This window comes from Chlamydotis macqueenii, chromosome 2, assembly GCF_036417535.1.
Source record: "Chlamydotis macqueenii isolate bChlMac1 chromosome 2, bChlMac1.mat, whole genome shotgun sequence".
In the NCBI taxonomy this organism is placed as follows: domain Eukaryota; kingdom Metazoa; phylum Chordata; class Aves; order Otidiformes; family Otididae; genus Chlamydotis; species Chlamydotis macqueenii.
The window spans coordinates 130,542,585-130,557,527 of record NC_141557.1 but is presented as its reverse complement, the minus strand read 5'-3'; the positions used below and the strand labels follow the sequence as shown (position 1 = coordinate 130,557,527).

Genomic DNA, 14,943 nt, shown 5'->3' with positions numbered 1-14,943 from the left:
ACACAGGTAAATTGATGAGTTGATGAGCAAAAGCTGATGAAAACAATCCATAATGAATTAATTGGCATTATTTGTAAGCCAACATCTGCTGGTGAAGAACTTCTGATTTCAGTGCACCTCACTTTTTCCCCCCTTAAAAGAAAATATGTAATAATATTTCATTAATTAACTAATCCTTCTTATTTAAAAGGCTATCTTAGATCTATGTAGATATAGTTTCAGAGGCATACTTGCTTTTGGAGAATTAATTGTAGTTATCAGAAAACTATTAATTCAATCTGCATTTATAATTTGACACTTTTTAAGCAATCTAACACAGAACTCTGACTTTGCATCATCATCTTCTTCTTTTCGTACCTATAAGAAGAACATTTTCCTCCAAGTCAGGGCAGTACTATAGTTAGTGTTTCTCCATAGTTTAAAATAGCAAACACTCTTGTCTCTGTCACTGTTCCTTCCTAGAGAGTTGAATAAGACACCTCATTTGCATTTATTAGTTAGTGCTACTTCTCTGCCTTTTTATTCTGCCTTTCTATCTTCTTTTATAAGACTTTTTAATTAAATCTTATTCTGTCCTTTCATTACTTATTAATGTTTTCACTGAGGAAGCATGGTTTTCACTCCCTTGACAAAAGCAGAGTCAATTTATTTCAATAACCTCATTTAGACATAGTTATCAGTAATAAAACAAATGCAAATTGAAATGACAATTTCAGAACACGCATTCCTAACATAATGTCACATGGTCACACCTGGAATGTGGCTTTTGCTTCATGAACAAATGTGCTGACTATTAATGTGACAGCATCTAATAGAGGTTATTCACAACTTCTAACTGGGAACACTTGAGATAGGTAGCTAAGTAAGGATTATCTCCTTATTTCATCAGTTATGACAAATATGTTCATAATGAAGATGACTTTGAACATCAGAGTTAACCTCCTTATCTTGGCCAGCCCTCTAAAGAAGCCTACATTGACTATACAGGAGATCAGACTCCTAGTTTAGGTGCCTAAAGTTAGGCAGTGCGAATAACCTCTTTTCTATGTCTCTGCAAATAGCCAGATCTCATTAAACAAAGTATTTACAAAGGTGATTTAACTGTAGCTCTTGTTGTAGCCACATTCCCATGGAGCAGTTTCCTGCTGGTACCTCCAAAATTCTGTTACCTGCAAACCTCCATCCACATTTTCTCCTAACTGCTACATTTCTTGTAAATTTGCCTTCATCGAGTAACGGTTTAAAGTGAATGCCAGCATTTTTTTGTACTTTTTCTCAGTTCTTCATCTTCTTTTCATTGCCAGTGCCATTATAATCAACAGTACATTGTAAGATCTACAATTTCCTTCAGAAAACAGTTAATAAATGAAATGTGAAAGGACCTCATTCCACGTACTTCAGTTTTCTGGTAGCTTCCTGTATGCAGTGAGCAATTCAAGCAACATAATTTCTTCTAATATTGTCAAAATCTTACTTAACTTCTAATTCTTCATAATACCATAATGCAGAAAAGTACAGGTAAGGGACTGCTACTTTTTTTCTTGACATGAATCATATGGCCTAGATTAAGGTTAAAGGAAATTTTAGCAGTCTGACATCTGTCACATAGCTACTTATAAACTATGATTCCAGTGGCTGCCAGGCTCACCATAGCTTGCTGGCATATCAGTCTGAAAGGAAAGAGCACACATGAGATAATTTGCAAGTAAGAATCTCTGGTTTTCAGCTGCAGCACAACCCTGAGGGGCTATATGAGGAAGGGATGTACACACTTTTGCCACGCAGAGTTTGAGCTCAAGTACCATCAGCAGCTTTATGGTTGTAAAGCAAACCATCTGTACAGTGAAGAATAAAAGTAGCTTACACCAGTAAAAAGTTGCTGAGTATTATTGAGGTATGCAAGTGGATGGGTAGACAAGAGGAAATGATTTGCAAAACAAAAAATTTCAGTGCTTGCATGAAGGGAAAGGTGAACTCTTTCAGGGAGGTTACTGGAGCTGTGAACTATCCTTTCCATCTGACTCAATGTTCTGTTTCAAGCTTCTCCTCTTCCGTAGCTTACTGGCTCTTAACTAATTATAGGTTAATATGTTAAGAAGCAGTCACACAGAATTGCCTTCTGTATATTGGATTTTACATGCCAGCCTTTGGCTGCTGTCCCCACCACAACATCAGGCTGCTTGTGTAAGTGGTAAAAAAGACACACTGGGCAGTAAAGACAAACAGTAATCACCACTGCAGCCACAGCCCCACAGTGGCGCAACCACAAAACTAGCATTCATAAAATAAGCAACTGCATACAAGAAGCTGCCTACGCTGAAAAAATAGACTTTTCAGATGCTAGAGGTGTTAAATATAAGTGTGAGAACATTTTCACCAGGGTTCCACAGGAGGTAGCAGTGATATCTCAGTGGCTAAAATACTGTACTGATATGACATTTTATGACATATGACATTGTAAGACAACCCTTTAAATTTATTGGCTTTAGAAAAAATTATGTAGAAAGGTGAATGTTGAGAAGACATGTTGCATTTAATTGCTATATCTGAGAAAAACAAAGTTTCCCAGAGAAGCAGCTGCACTTTACTTATTGATACTGCAGTGCTCTCACTTTCCCAGAGGACCTACGTATAAGACTGCAAATGCTGGATCATGTATCAGTTCAATCAGGTGAACACAAGGTCCCTGAAGTCCTTTGGCTTGCATAGTGACATGCATGATGTAGCATCACATCATCTCCTGTGCTAAGGCACTATCTCTCAGGCGGGATTAGTGGTAGATGACAGACCCGGCCAAGCAACCATGCTGGGATGTGGTATTGAGGAGCACAAGAGAAGAATTGGCAATTCCTTACTGAGGTACAGAGGCTGATGTGGTACAGACATTGCAGAAGACAAACATAAGAAAGTCAGAAGGGTGTTTCTCACACAGAAAATCTTGCAGTTGCTTAAGAGCCTTTCGTCAGCCTCTCTTTTTGTTTAATGCAGTATTTGTGAATTTCCCAGTTTTACTCAAAGGTTCATAACACTTTCAAGTTTGTATTAGTATATGTTGGTACTGGTAAAGAGTAACAGTTTGCATATGACCGCCCTTTTCTCACTTTTTTCTTTCTTGCACCTTGCAGTAGGTAACTGTACTCTGCATGAATGGATGTTGTTTACTGTTGTTCATTATTTTGCCCATTAACACAGCGTGGTGTGCTTTTCAAGAAAGTGATATAAGACACATTTTTAAGCACAACCATTGATTTTCAACATAAGCTTTTTCTCAAGGCCAAAACTTGTTGTATAGTCATCATAAATACTAGTAAGCAAACGAGATTTCTTACTGACTTCTTTCCTTCTCTAATATGCATATCCATGTAGAGAACTTCCAAGCAAGAGCAAAGAAGCTTTGACGAAGAGCCTACTAGCTTGGTAAAAGTTTTGATCCTTATTTCTATTCTTCTGTTGGTTGAATTTATGGTTAAAAAAATTATATCTTGCTAAGAACAGTTTCCTATATTACCTTGATGGTTTGGTTACTTAACCTGCTAGTTTACAAGGCACTTAACATGAATTTTAAGAGCTGTTGTGTGGGCATAACGGGAATATGGAGAGTACCGGAGTAAAAAACATTTCACTTGTTCACATCAACAACAGATAAAACAAAAAGCACAGTTTTAACCTTTTGTGATTTTGCAAAGGGAAAATGCATTGCACCATAATAATATTCCTATTTATTAATTTCTTAAAAAAATCTGCAAGTACAAATATAAAATTACATCCATTTTGAAAATACTTCCACCTTTCCTTGAGCAGAACTATCAAACAATAGATTTATTGGTATTCCTTAAACAAATTCCTTCATTTGCTGATGCAGCTAGGATTTTTTAAGCTTAGTGCAAACTAATTACTTGTTAATATTTTATTGCATTCATAAAGACATACCTCTCTCTGATTTTGAATAGATTTTTTTCTCAACCTTCAAAATGTCTGCACAGCATGAATTTGTATATATATATAGATTCTTTATAGTCAGAAGAGAACAGCAGACTCCACTCAGGAAAATAAAATAAAAACAATAAGCATCAAAAAACCAGAGCTTTATAGCCAGCAGCAGTTAAGAGTATCTGGGCAAATAGTCAGATATCTTAATAATTTCCAGGAAAAAAAAATAAGGATCTGTAACATGCATTTAAAGTAACAGAGATCTAGCATGAGGCCTTCATAGTTGTATACATTCCTTAATTGTATGCTGGTCATCTACTAAGTGAATAGGGTTGTTTCTGTTTCCTCTGATGGAGTCATCTACCAGATGGTGAAAATGTGGAGTCTGCAAACCTAAGAAGAAAACTTTTACAGAGCCTCAGAAAATATAGTATGTCTTGCAAGTCCAACCATCATTTCTACATGTTCCTGGAATTTCTACCTGACTCACCTTTTTCTCAACTTGTAGTAATTCAGGCTTTTCCTTTCTGCTTTTCGTTATTTCTTAAGCCTTCAAAAAAAGTGCAAGCATACCCTTTCACTTCTGCAAACAAACTCAGTGATACCTGTGAGCACTCAGCAACTCCCTCACAATACTGTGACAAGTTAAAAAAAAACCCCAAACCAAACCAAATGGACATGTTTGTTAACATAGGTCATATTTAAACTGTGAAACTCACCATCACGTGACAGTTTAGATGACAATAATAATGCACTTCCACTGTGAACTTATGAATTTTACGGATAATTTCACAGATACAGCATAGCAGGCTAAATACTTACTGTCAATAGCTGATTAGATCTCATAGATAAAGTGAAATGGTGATTATATTTTTATGTTAAAGGGTATACATATGTCCCTTTCATTGTCTGGATCCTCTTTAGATCCTTCCTGCTCTAGAGTAGCCTGATAACATCTAGCAAAAACCATAGGTATACATTTACCATCTGAGTTATTCTCACAGTTTTCCCTTAGAAGAGATACTGGTTTTATAGACAGTGTTTCCAACTTGTCTTCCACAGAGAACCATTTGATATGTGAAAGTAGAAATAGTACCTGAATGGATGCAGTTAATGTGTCTCATAAAGTGCCAGCATTTTAGGACTTGTCTTGCATTGGGAAAGATTGTCCCTGAGCCTTCAGTGTGACTTGAGCTTGTGGCAGAGAATCCAAACTACATAATCTATGGACTCTTTTAAAAAAGCTTTTCTGTATTAAATCTCACAATTTCTCACATAATTAATATTTCTGTCCTCTCTAATTAGGCCTGACTACAGAATTTCTACGATTCAATGAAGACTTAATTAAGCAAAAGTGGGAATAATGCAAATTAGGTAGGTTAATATGAGCATTGTTACAGAAACTAAGCTACATAGGTAACTTGGCAAGTCAGTGATAGGTTAATGTCAGAACAGAAAATTCAGGGTCAGTAATAGTGCAAGGGATGCTTTCGAGTAATCAATCAGAGCTGCTGATGGCTTCTACACTGAATACAGCCACACAAATAAAGTTCTAAGAATTCTTCCTTGAACAACACTGAAAATAACTACTCATTTTGCAGTAATGTTCAGAGTAATAAACAAGATACATTGCAAAGTATATCAAAAGCTAATGTCACAATTAAATGTCATAACTTTGCTATTTACTTATAATATTGAATTACTTTCCATCACTTGTATTGAGAAGATCCAGCAGAAGGTAATAAGAACGATTAGAGAATTGGAGTGATTTTTATATGAAAGAACAAAGTCTAACAAGATAAGCATTTATAATAATCAGTATTTCAGAGGGGGGTTGCTCAAATGTGTATGAATTATTTCACAGTGAAAGAGCATAGGAACATAACAATTTTTTTTAAAAAAATGTTATATTTAAAAATAGTAAGGAGAAGAATGTGTTTACAGGCATAGTTTGAGACCACTGACGAAACCCAAGCATGTAGGAATTTCTCCTGGCTCACTGGAGCCCCGTATAACAACTTGAGAGAGCACAGGCCTACAAACGTGCTGCAGGCCATGGGCCCTGGCCTCGCAGACCTGGTGGTACACAGACCATACTTTGGGAACCACCTGTCTGTGGAGCTCCCTGGCACAAAATGTTGCAGAGCAGAGCAAGGCTTTAAGGAGGACTCAGCATTTTTTCACCTGTTAAGAGTATCTGCAATTCCACCCAATAAGATACAATATCTGTATTACCAAAAAAAATTGCACACCTTCATGCCTCAAGACATTGTCTTTCCCTAACTTCCTGCACTGGAAAAAACTAGTCAATAACATGCCATTGCAAGTCATTGTCAGGATGGATTTTTTAACTTTTTTTTTTTTTCTGAAAAGTTTGATATTCTCCCAGTTCAAAGAAAAGACATTGGTTTGATCTGCTGTGATAACTCATATATTACTTGATTGGTGATCTGTCATATGAAAGACTGACTCATGTTTTGGATGGTGAAGGCTTAACACTTGTGATTAAGGTAAAAGAAGGAAGCCATAGTGTTGGAAAAATATCATAAAATAAAATCTGGGAGAAAGCAAAGCATGTATCATGTGGGATTATAATGACTTGAGACCATCTGGGAAACAATAATTGGCAAGGAAAATATTCAGGAAGTAAAGATAATGTTGCTTCCTTCTAGCATAGTCAAATCATTTCGTAAGGTAGTCTAGATCTAATACCTTGTCTGAGTCAGACATTGAAAATAAATTTGGATGATGCTGGACTCTTAGTCATTCTATTAAATTTAAAATGCTGATTTAAAAAGTGTAGGAAGAGCATTAATGCAGAACTACTGAAGTTTCAAAAATTATTTTTTTTTTAAAAGTAACCAAGATTGACTGCAATTGAAAAAAATAGTGGGACATATATAAAGAAAAATAAACTTATTCAGCAAGAGGAAACATCCACTCAAGAAAAAAAAAAAAAAAAAAAGAAGATACAATGGACAGGAATATAGTTATTACACAGACACTGGGGAGATAATTTAAAGTGAAAAAATAATGAATGGGAATGTTATAACAGCAATAATGAATGCAACTGAGAAAATTCAGAAAGTATTCCAAATAATTTATAGGAATGTGTCAGGAATAACAGTTTTAGGGACAAGTACATGATATGACGAATACAGAAGCCAGCAATGTGCCCTTGTAGCAAAGAATGGTAAGAATGTCCTGGGCTGCATTCGACCATGTATTGCTAGCAAGTCGAGGAAGGTGATCCTTCCCCTCTACTCAGCACTGGTGAGGCCACATCTGGAGTTCTCGTTCCAGTTCTGGGCTCCTCAGTACAAGAGAGACTTAGACATACAGGAGAGAGTCCAACCTGCATATCCCAAAACTGTTTTTAGGGCAGAGTCTCATGGGAAGTCACCCTGCAAATGCATCTCAACATCCTTTGTGCATCACAAGGACTCTTATGACTCTCAGGAAGGTCTGTCTAACCACACCAGACCTAAATGCTACCCATGATTTGTGTCAATGTGTGATGCTGCTGAACTGAGAAATGAAGGAAACGGGTGAGAAGCACTAGAAGTCTTGTGTTACCTGTGTGAAAGCTGTCTGGAGCTTGTAGGTAAGCAAAAAATTGAAGAAGGGTCTTGAAGACTGAGAGAGGTGTATTGGGATTAATCATACAGCAGAGAGGTCAGTAAAGAGAGCTCTGCTTAGAAAGCCAAGGTATACTGAGATAAATTGAGGATTTTTTGAAAGCTCAACTAAGCTCTATCTTTAAAGAAAAAAAAAAAGTTAAAACTAATAGCAGATTTGCCAGACATGTATCTGTGTGAGAAAAGAGGTCAAGGAATAATCACTATGCCATGCTGTGATGACTAGGTACAGTTTAAAGATAATCAAAATATAATCCAAGACCAGATTAATATTTTGCTTTCCTTCTCAGTAAGAGTAATTATACTGAACATAGGGTAGAGACAGATGGTTGATGGGAAATGAGAGCACAGAAAGAAGTAGGATTTCAACCAAAGTATAATCAAACTTCAGGACAGCCTGCTGTGTTACAGCGTGCTTTATGGGAAACCAGCATTTGAGCTGGATAAGGAGGGGATTAGGACAAAAGTTGAATGACCTTGAGGACCCAAGTAATAGAAATGGGAAGGAAATCAAGAGTGCAAAGTAAAAGATCGTGCTCTTAGGGACTAATAGCAAGAATCTCTGCTATAAACTTGGGAGCTCATCTGTTGAGAATGACAGAGGAGGAGGAAAGCTTGTGTATGCTGGTCAGTCACAGGAAACCTGGATGATGTGATGTGTCTGTGAAACAGGCAAGGAAGGATATATCCGCTAAGAGGGAATGAAATAATAGTGCCTTTATATGAATCATTGGTAGGTCTCCATGTATAACAGTAGCTGTCCATGCCCAGGGAAGAAGGATTCAGAATGGGACAGAGGCACAGAATATCTGCTAGGAAGATCGCAAGAATAAAAGCCTTTTATATAGCAAGTGACAGCAATGGAATTTTTTTAACAAATCAAAGGTTGAGGTATTCTCTATAAAAATGACTTGAGGGTGTTTTTTCTTTCAACACCAGGAAGATAATACAGCTGTTTAAACTAAAGGACAGCAGTGAAACAAGACAAAGTCATAAATTAGCTATGACAGTATTGAGGCTGGAAATTAGAAGAAGGTTTTTAACCACAAACATGAGAGTATCAAGTAGTTTTTCAGTAAATGATCTAGGGGCAAAACTCAACTATTTTAAGTCAGAGCTTCAGCAATTTAAAAAAGGAATTATAGGACCTTGCATTATTCTGGGCTTTTGTAGTATATCAGCCTGGAGGACCCTTTCAGTCTTTTTTAGATAAGATCGACATTATCTAATCAAAGGGCAAAACTATCACCGATCCTCACTGTCTTCTGTGAAAGCTACCAGCCAATCCTATCATTAGTGAAATTCTATTAGAACAGAAGATCTGTGTGTACACATATTCTGCAAATTCTACTGAGTAGTTATTTCTCCATCAACTGTTATATGGCTGAGGACAGCAGCACTGATTTGAAGAAAAAGATTAATTATAGCAAGTGCCTCAAAGTATAGCTATGGACAATACTTAAACATTTTTCCCTCAAGGCAGCAAACTTTTTCTCTTCTTTTAGAAAAATGTGTACGTGGAAGGTGTTGGACTAAGGCACATAAAGGGAGTGTATTAGGCATGGAAATAGTTCAGTTAGCAAGCTGTTACGCAGATTTCCCAGGTGCTGCTATAGGAGGTTTTTTGATCCAAAATAGTAGTGAGGAATAGCTTTATCTGGATGTCTGTGTATCTACCAAAAGGATATTTTACTGTTCTGGTTGCCACATGCCCAAGGCTATGGTAAATGCCGAGTGGCATCCTAAAGAAATTGTTCTTCTTGACCATGGATAGATAATAGCAGAGACTGTGTGGAGGATTTTGCACAATCACAAGCACATAAATGCACATGCAAAAACATTTCCATACATGCCGAACAGTCCACATAACACTGGTTTGAACAGAGAGTATTTCCTGGGGCTAACAGATCTTCTGAGAGAAGAGGGAGTAGGAAGCAAAGTGTACCCTCTATGCTTGTCAGCTCAAAGTGCACTGAGGGGGGAAAGGTTACTTATCCTTTTGTAGTGTCTTTTTCCAAAGTCACTGTCCTGCAGCACATATAACACATTTCCAAATTATTTCATTAACTGACACTATTTGCTCTGTACACCTCTTTTTTGGCTCAGTGATTTTTGCCTTTTATTCACCCGTCATTATCTGGCTTGGCACTCCACTTTCTGGTTCCTAACTTTGCTTTCTCCATATTCCGGTGTTGCTGCATCTGGAAAAACCACAGGAAGAGATTGTGAAGAATGTGCACCCAGTGCTATATTTCTACTTGGCAGAAGCTACAACTCCTTCCATCTGAGGTTTCTCTGATGGCAGGAGGAAATGGTGCATACTGAGCACTTAGCAGCCTGAGATGAGGCTGTCAAATGAGAAAATTAAGGCCATCTTGATTTGGATCTTAGGATGTCTTTTTTTTTTTTTTTTTTCCCCTCCCATCGGGACAGCTCTTCAGCACAGGAAGGTATCTATTTTCAGTTCTGGTTAATAGTTTCAATGCATCTGATATGTAAATGTTTCCAAATGTGAGGCTAGTTCTGAAGAGTGCTGAATTCCTTCAGCTCACAGCGATTACAAGGGATAGTTCAGCACCTCAGAGGTCTTATTTTATGAAAGTATCAGCTATCTCATCTGCACTGATTAGGATTAATTAAGATCCACTGAGGATAAAATCCTGAATACTCTCACTTTTCAAAGTACTCCCTACACTGAGTAATGACTATTTTCCTGGGTAAATTTTGCCAAGATTGGGACCATAGTAAAGCATTTAGGGCTCTAAAAGGCAGCATTTACTCATATGAATTATACCATTTTACAGCAAAAGTTCCAGAGTGCTACTCACATGAGTAAGAATTGCAGTTTGTCCATCAATAAATAAATGTTAAAATATAAATACATGGACATATTCTTAATGCTGCAAAGCAGACTTTAAAAAAAGTGTGCTAACAATTTAGCCTGCCAATAAATGTTCTTAATGAAACCCTTCAGACTAGTGTTGGAAGAATTTTCTTGATACAAGTGGAAAAATTGTGCATATTAACCTGATGGGAGGGTCACTCAAGGCAATGCGCTTGCATGTGTGCTTGAGAGTCTCTTCATATAAAGGAGAAACATTCAATCACAGTAAAATGCAAATATCACTTACAATATCAAGAAAATAAAATAAGGAAAGATATTTAAAGGATTTCAGATTATGCTTATGTTATTATTTTTACACATTTCTTCTTTTGAGTGAAGAATGTTTAAGGAGAACACAGAATCTGTATGACACAGTGAATAAATTTAAAATGCTTTTGTATTTAAAGCCCAGGTATATTGTGAAACACATTCAAATGCAAAGTAAAATGCCCATTATTTTCCTTCTGCCCTTTAATTTTAAAGTAGTGATGCCTTTATTAATATAAGGACAATTCTTCTACTCCACACAAGAAGTTTGTGCAAGAAACTTGCCCAAACAAGATGCCTTCTTGTTATGTTTAGCATAACCTTACAAACTGGATTGTAAAACAGTTAGAGAACTGTCTACAGGGAACCATGAAGGCTCTGCTCCCACTAATTTCAGCTTTCACTGCCAAATCTCCCACCCTTCAAGACCTCAGCTGCAGCAAAGTTTTCTTCTTCAGGATGTAATAGAAGATGACTTCACAAACTGTTTTCCTCACCTGCATAAATATTTCCCACCTCTCTTCCTTCTGTGCTTCTGCTCGTAGACACATAGGAAACTGTGATAAATGCTAGATTTCTAAAATAAAAAGGAGAAGTCCCATTCCTTCCTCAGTTGTTAAATTGGAAGGTTTTTAAAGTGTTAAGGGGAAATACTGCGAGTCCATAGGTAGAGTGCTCCCTCTTCTGACAAGCCTGCATATTGCAAGAGGGCTTTTTAACCACCTAAAATGAGGCCTATTGGTGCATGTTTTACTATCGATTATTATTTTTATCACTTCTTATAAAAAATAATACAAATTATGAAATAGTTCATAATAAGATCTGTTCTGTAGTACTACACTGTGCTGGCTACTATAAGGAAAAGAGCATCGCTAAGCACGTAAAATAAACAGATATGCTGGTATTTGTCAAGCCCTGGCTATAACTGAACCTGCTGTATTTTGTGAACAAGATTGTGAAGCAGATACACAAGAAATTTTACATACTTCTACAGAAGGAAGATAGGAAGCTTATCTAGGCTTTACATATACTGGAGCATCACTTTACCAGGACATCTATAGCTGTGTGTTCCATTGTATAGTTCCAACCAACCTGAGGTCATATTTGGTTCTCAGAGTTTGCTGTGCCCTGTTTCTAATCAAGTCTGAGGTTTCTCTTAGCCTTAGATACATCCTAAAACTAGTCAGAAGCCTGTGTTTCTGCAGATCTCACAGTCAACAATGACTTGACACATCAGTTGGAAAAAGGGCTCAAACACAATTTTCAGTGTTGCTGGTGCTCCAAGGCTTTATTATAAAGCTCAATATATATATATATATATATTTTTTTATGTAGACACAACTTGTGGAGTCAAGTGTCCATCAAATAGCTAAATTTTAATTTTGAGACATTTTAGAAGCTGCTGGAATAAAACATCAGAAATAAAAACCCCTGAAAGCTCCAAAGCTGGGAGGAAAAACCATCTATAGTCAATTTTTAATTTAATACCATGTATGAGGGTTTGATTTATGAGGGCTTTGGTTGTATTCTAAAGCTTGGGACTGATGTTATTATCTGAAATCTTTTACAGTTGATAGAGTGAGGTTAGGGGGTTTTTTGGCTAGTTGTGAAAACAATCCAAATAATCCCAAAAATTCCAACCCAACCAAAAATTATAAAATATCATGAGTCAGACTCATTAATTAATTTTTTCCCCTTTAGAACCATATGGCCTGGAGATACTCTTTTCTTTGTGGATAAAAAGCTGAGATCATATGACATATCACTAACTTCCAAGTTTCAGAACATGAGTAAAAATAATATTATGAGAGAGTCAATAAAACCACCTTTTAGTGTTAACTGAACATACAGAGGTTGTCTGTACCACCCAAAGGTATAGACACTGGCAAAGAAGGGAAAAGTTGATGCTCATCATCTCCTTCAGAGAAGGTGCTTCAGACAGAGGATACTCTGGAAGGGAGCACATCACAAGTTGGGTCTGGTGGGCCAGGTTGGATCCATAAGCCCTGTCCTTGTGAGAAGAGCTGAACAGCACTGGTGGAAAAAGGCAGAGTGAGACAGACACATGCCCCAAAGCATCTTCTACTGCCAGAATCTGATGCTGATAACTGGATGAGCACGATGCTGACCCCCAAGGTCAGGGAGAAATGTCTGATAATGTTAATGGCAGAAATGCCTTGTGTGAGAAGGGGACATTTAAGGTTGTCATGGTTTTGTTTAGTGAGGGGGGGCCTAAGGTGGTAGCTTCTGTAGGAAACTGCTAGAAGTCGCTCCCCTTTGTTCAGGGGACTTGGCCAGGCCTAGGGCGGACCCACTGCTGGCCAAGGCCGAGCCGATTGGTAGCAGAATGTCTCGTGATAACGCCTCTGCGATAATGTATTTAAGAATGGGAAAACAGAAAAAAAAAGAGAGAGGAGAGAAGATGTGAAGAAGCTGAGTAGGGGCAGAGGCGCAGAGGGGGAGGCGCAGGCCTCATGGGCCTTGCAGGCCTCACCCTCTGGCCTCTCGCCAGGCAGCCGACTGGGCCCGACTCGGTCCGGCCCAGCTGCAAGAAGTGGAGAGGAGATGAGAAGTGAATAAGATGTAAAAAAGATCCTGAGAGACATCTACCAGCCTGTTGTGAGGAACGGCTGCAGACGCCAAGGTCAGTTCAGAAGGAGGGGGAGGAGTAATGCGGCTCCTGGCCAAGATTCCCCTGCAGCCTGTGGTGACAACCATGGTGGAGCAGGTTGTCCCCCTGCAGCCCATGGAGGTCCACGGAGGAGCAGAGATCCACTTGGAGCCCGTGAAGGACCCCGTACCGGGGGAGGTGGATGCCTGAAGGCGGCTGTGGCCCGTGGAGGGCCCGCTGGGACAGCTGTTCTGAAGGGACTGCACCCATGGAAGAGATGACGCACGCCGGAGCAGTTCCACGAAGGACTGTAGCATAGGGGTGGGACCCCACAATGGAGCAGGGGAGGAATGCGAGGAGTTCTTCCCCCCAACCATGAAGCAGCGGCGTGAAACAACATGTGATGAACTGACCACAACCCCCATTCCCTCTTCCCCTCTGTGCCGCTCCGGAGGGGAAGGTAGTAGAGATAATGTTAAGCTTGGGAAGAGGGAGGGGTGGATGGAGGTTATCTTGTTCTCTGTCTCATTCTCCTGCTGTTTGTAGTAATAAATGAATAGTTTTCCCCAAGTCGAGTCTGTTTTGCCTGTGACAATAACTTTAAGGATTTCTCCCTGTCCTTATCTCAAACCTCAAGCCGTTTTTCCTTATATTTTCTCTCCCTGTTCTCTCGGAGTGTGGGGGGAGTGAGAGAGAGACTGCGTAGTCTGGTCCGATCGGGGCTGAACTACGACAAAGGTATTTTTCTTAACAGACGGATACATCCTGAGGAGACTATTTCTGTCCCTATTTCAAGTCTGGTAATTAAAATTTCTGTGGATGTTCAGTTCTCCTGGGTGTTTAAGGATGGATCACTTAGGTCTCCTCTGTTTGGTGAGACTCCTTTCCAAACCCCACCATTTTAGCTCCTTTTCCATACCGGACAAGCAATATCCATAGTGATGTTATTAGTGTTGATTTTACAATGGAACTTCATGGTTTGTTAGAAAACATGGCAGTGTTTCCTCCAGTATCACCAAATTTGATGTTCCCCAACAGAACTTCTATAGCTTAAGCAGCCTCTGATTAATAGACATTTCCTTTGAACAATGGAATAATGGAAAAGATTTTCACGACTTGTAGTAATGCTATGTAAAAATAGAAAGTCTCCTTTCTTGCAAAGTTTAGAAGCAAGGAACCATCTTTGTGGGTCTGGGACAGAGAGAAATTGAGCCAGGAAAGCTGGTTCTGGCATGTGGTCTCCATCCTTTTTCCACCTTTCAAATATGTAGTTAACGTCCATCTTTTCTGTTACAGAACTAAGCACCCTCCTAGTACCATCAGTTAGATTTAGAGAAGAGTAAGTATTCAGAAAATAGAAGCAAGGTGAGATAATTTAGAAAGCATGAAACAGAACAACAAGATAAATGAAGCAACCGAAAATTCTTACAGAGCTAACATCCATTGGGATTGTATCTTGGAAATTAAAATTTAGATAAGAATTTGGATTTCACATCTATGTGCAAACCTCTGGGCTTAGGAAAGATGTCACCTGAATAAGGCAGGAACCTGCCTTTAAAAGTATACAATCAAATTGTGTTAAGAAAATAAATTATACAGCTGCCATTCAGAAG

At 38.4% G+C, this 14,943-nt stretch overlaps 1 long non-coding RNA gene across 1 annotated transcript in view; it reads left to right on the top strand.

Annotated features, from left to right (window-relative positions):
• Positions 1–13,898, top strand: part of LOC147601825 (uncharacterized) — a 388,814-nt gene extending 374,916 nt beyond the window's left edge. The window contains exon 2 of the long non-coding RNA XR_015257775.1: positions 13,795–13,898. This is a non-coding gene — a long non-coding RNA (uncharacterized LOC147601825). The remainder of the gene's footprint in view (positions 1–13,794) is intronic.
• The last annotated feature ends 1,045 nt before the right edge of the window (positions 13,899–14,943 follow it).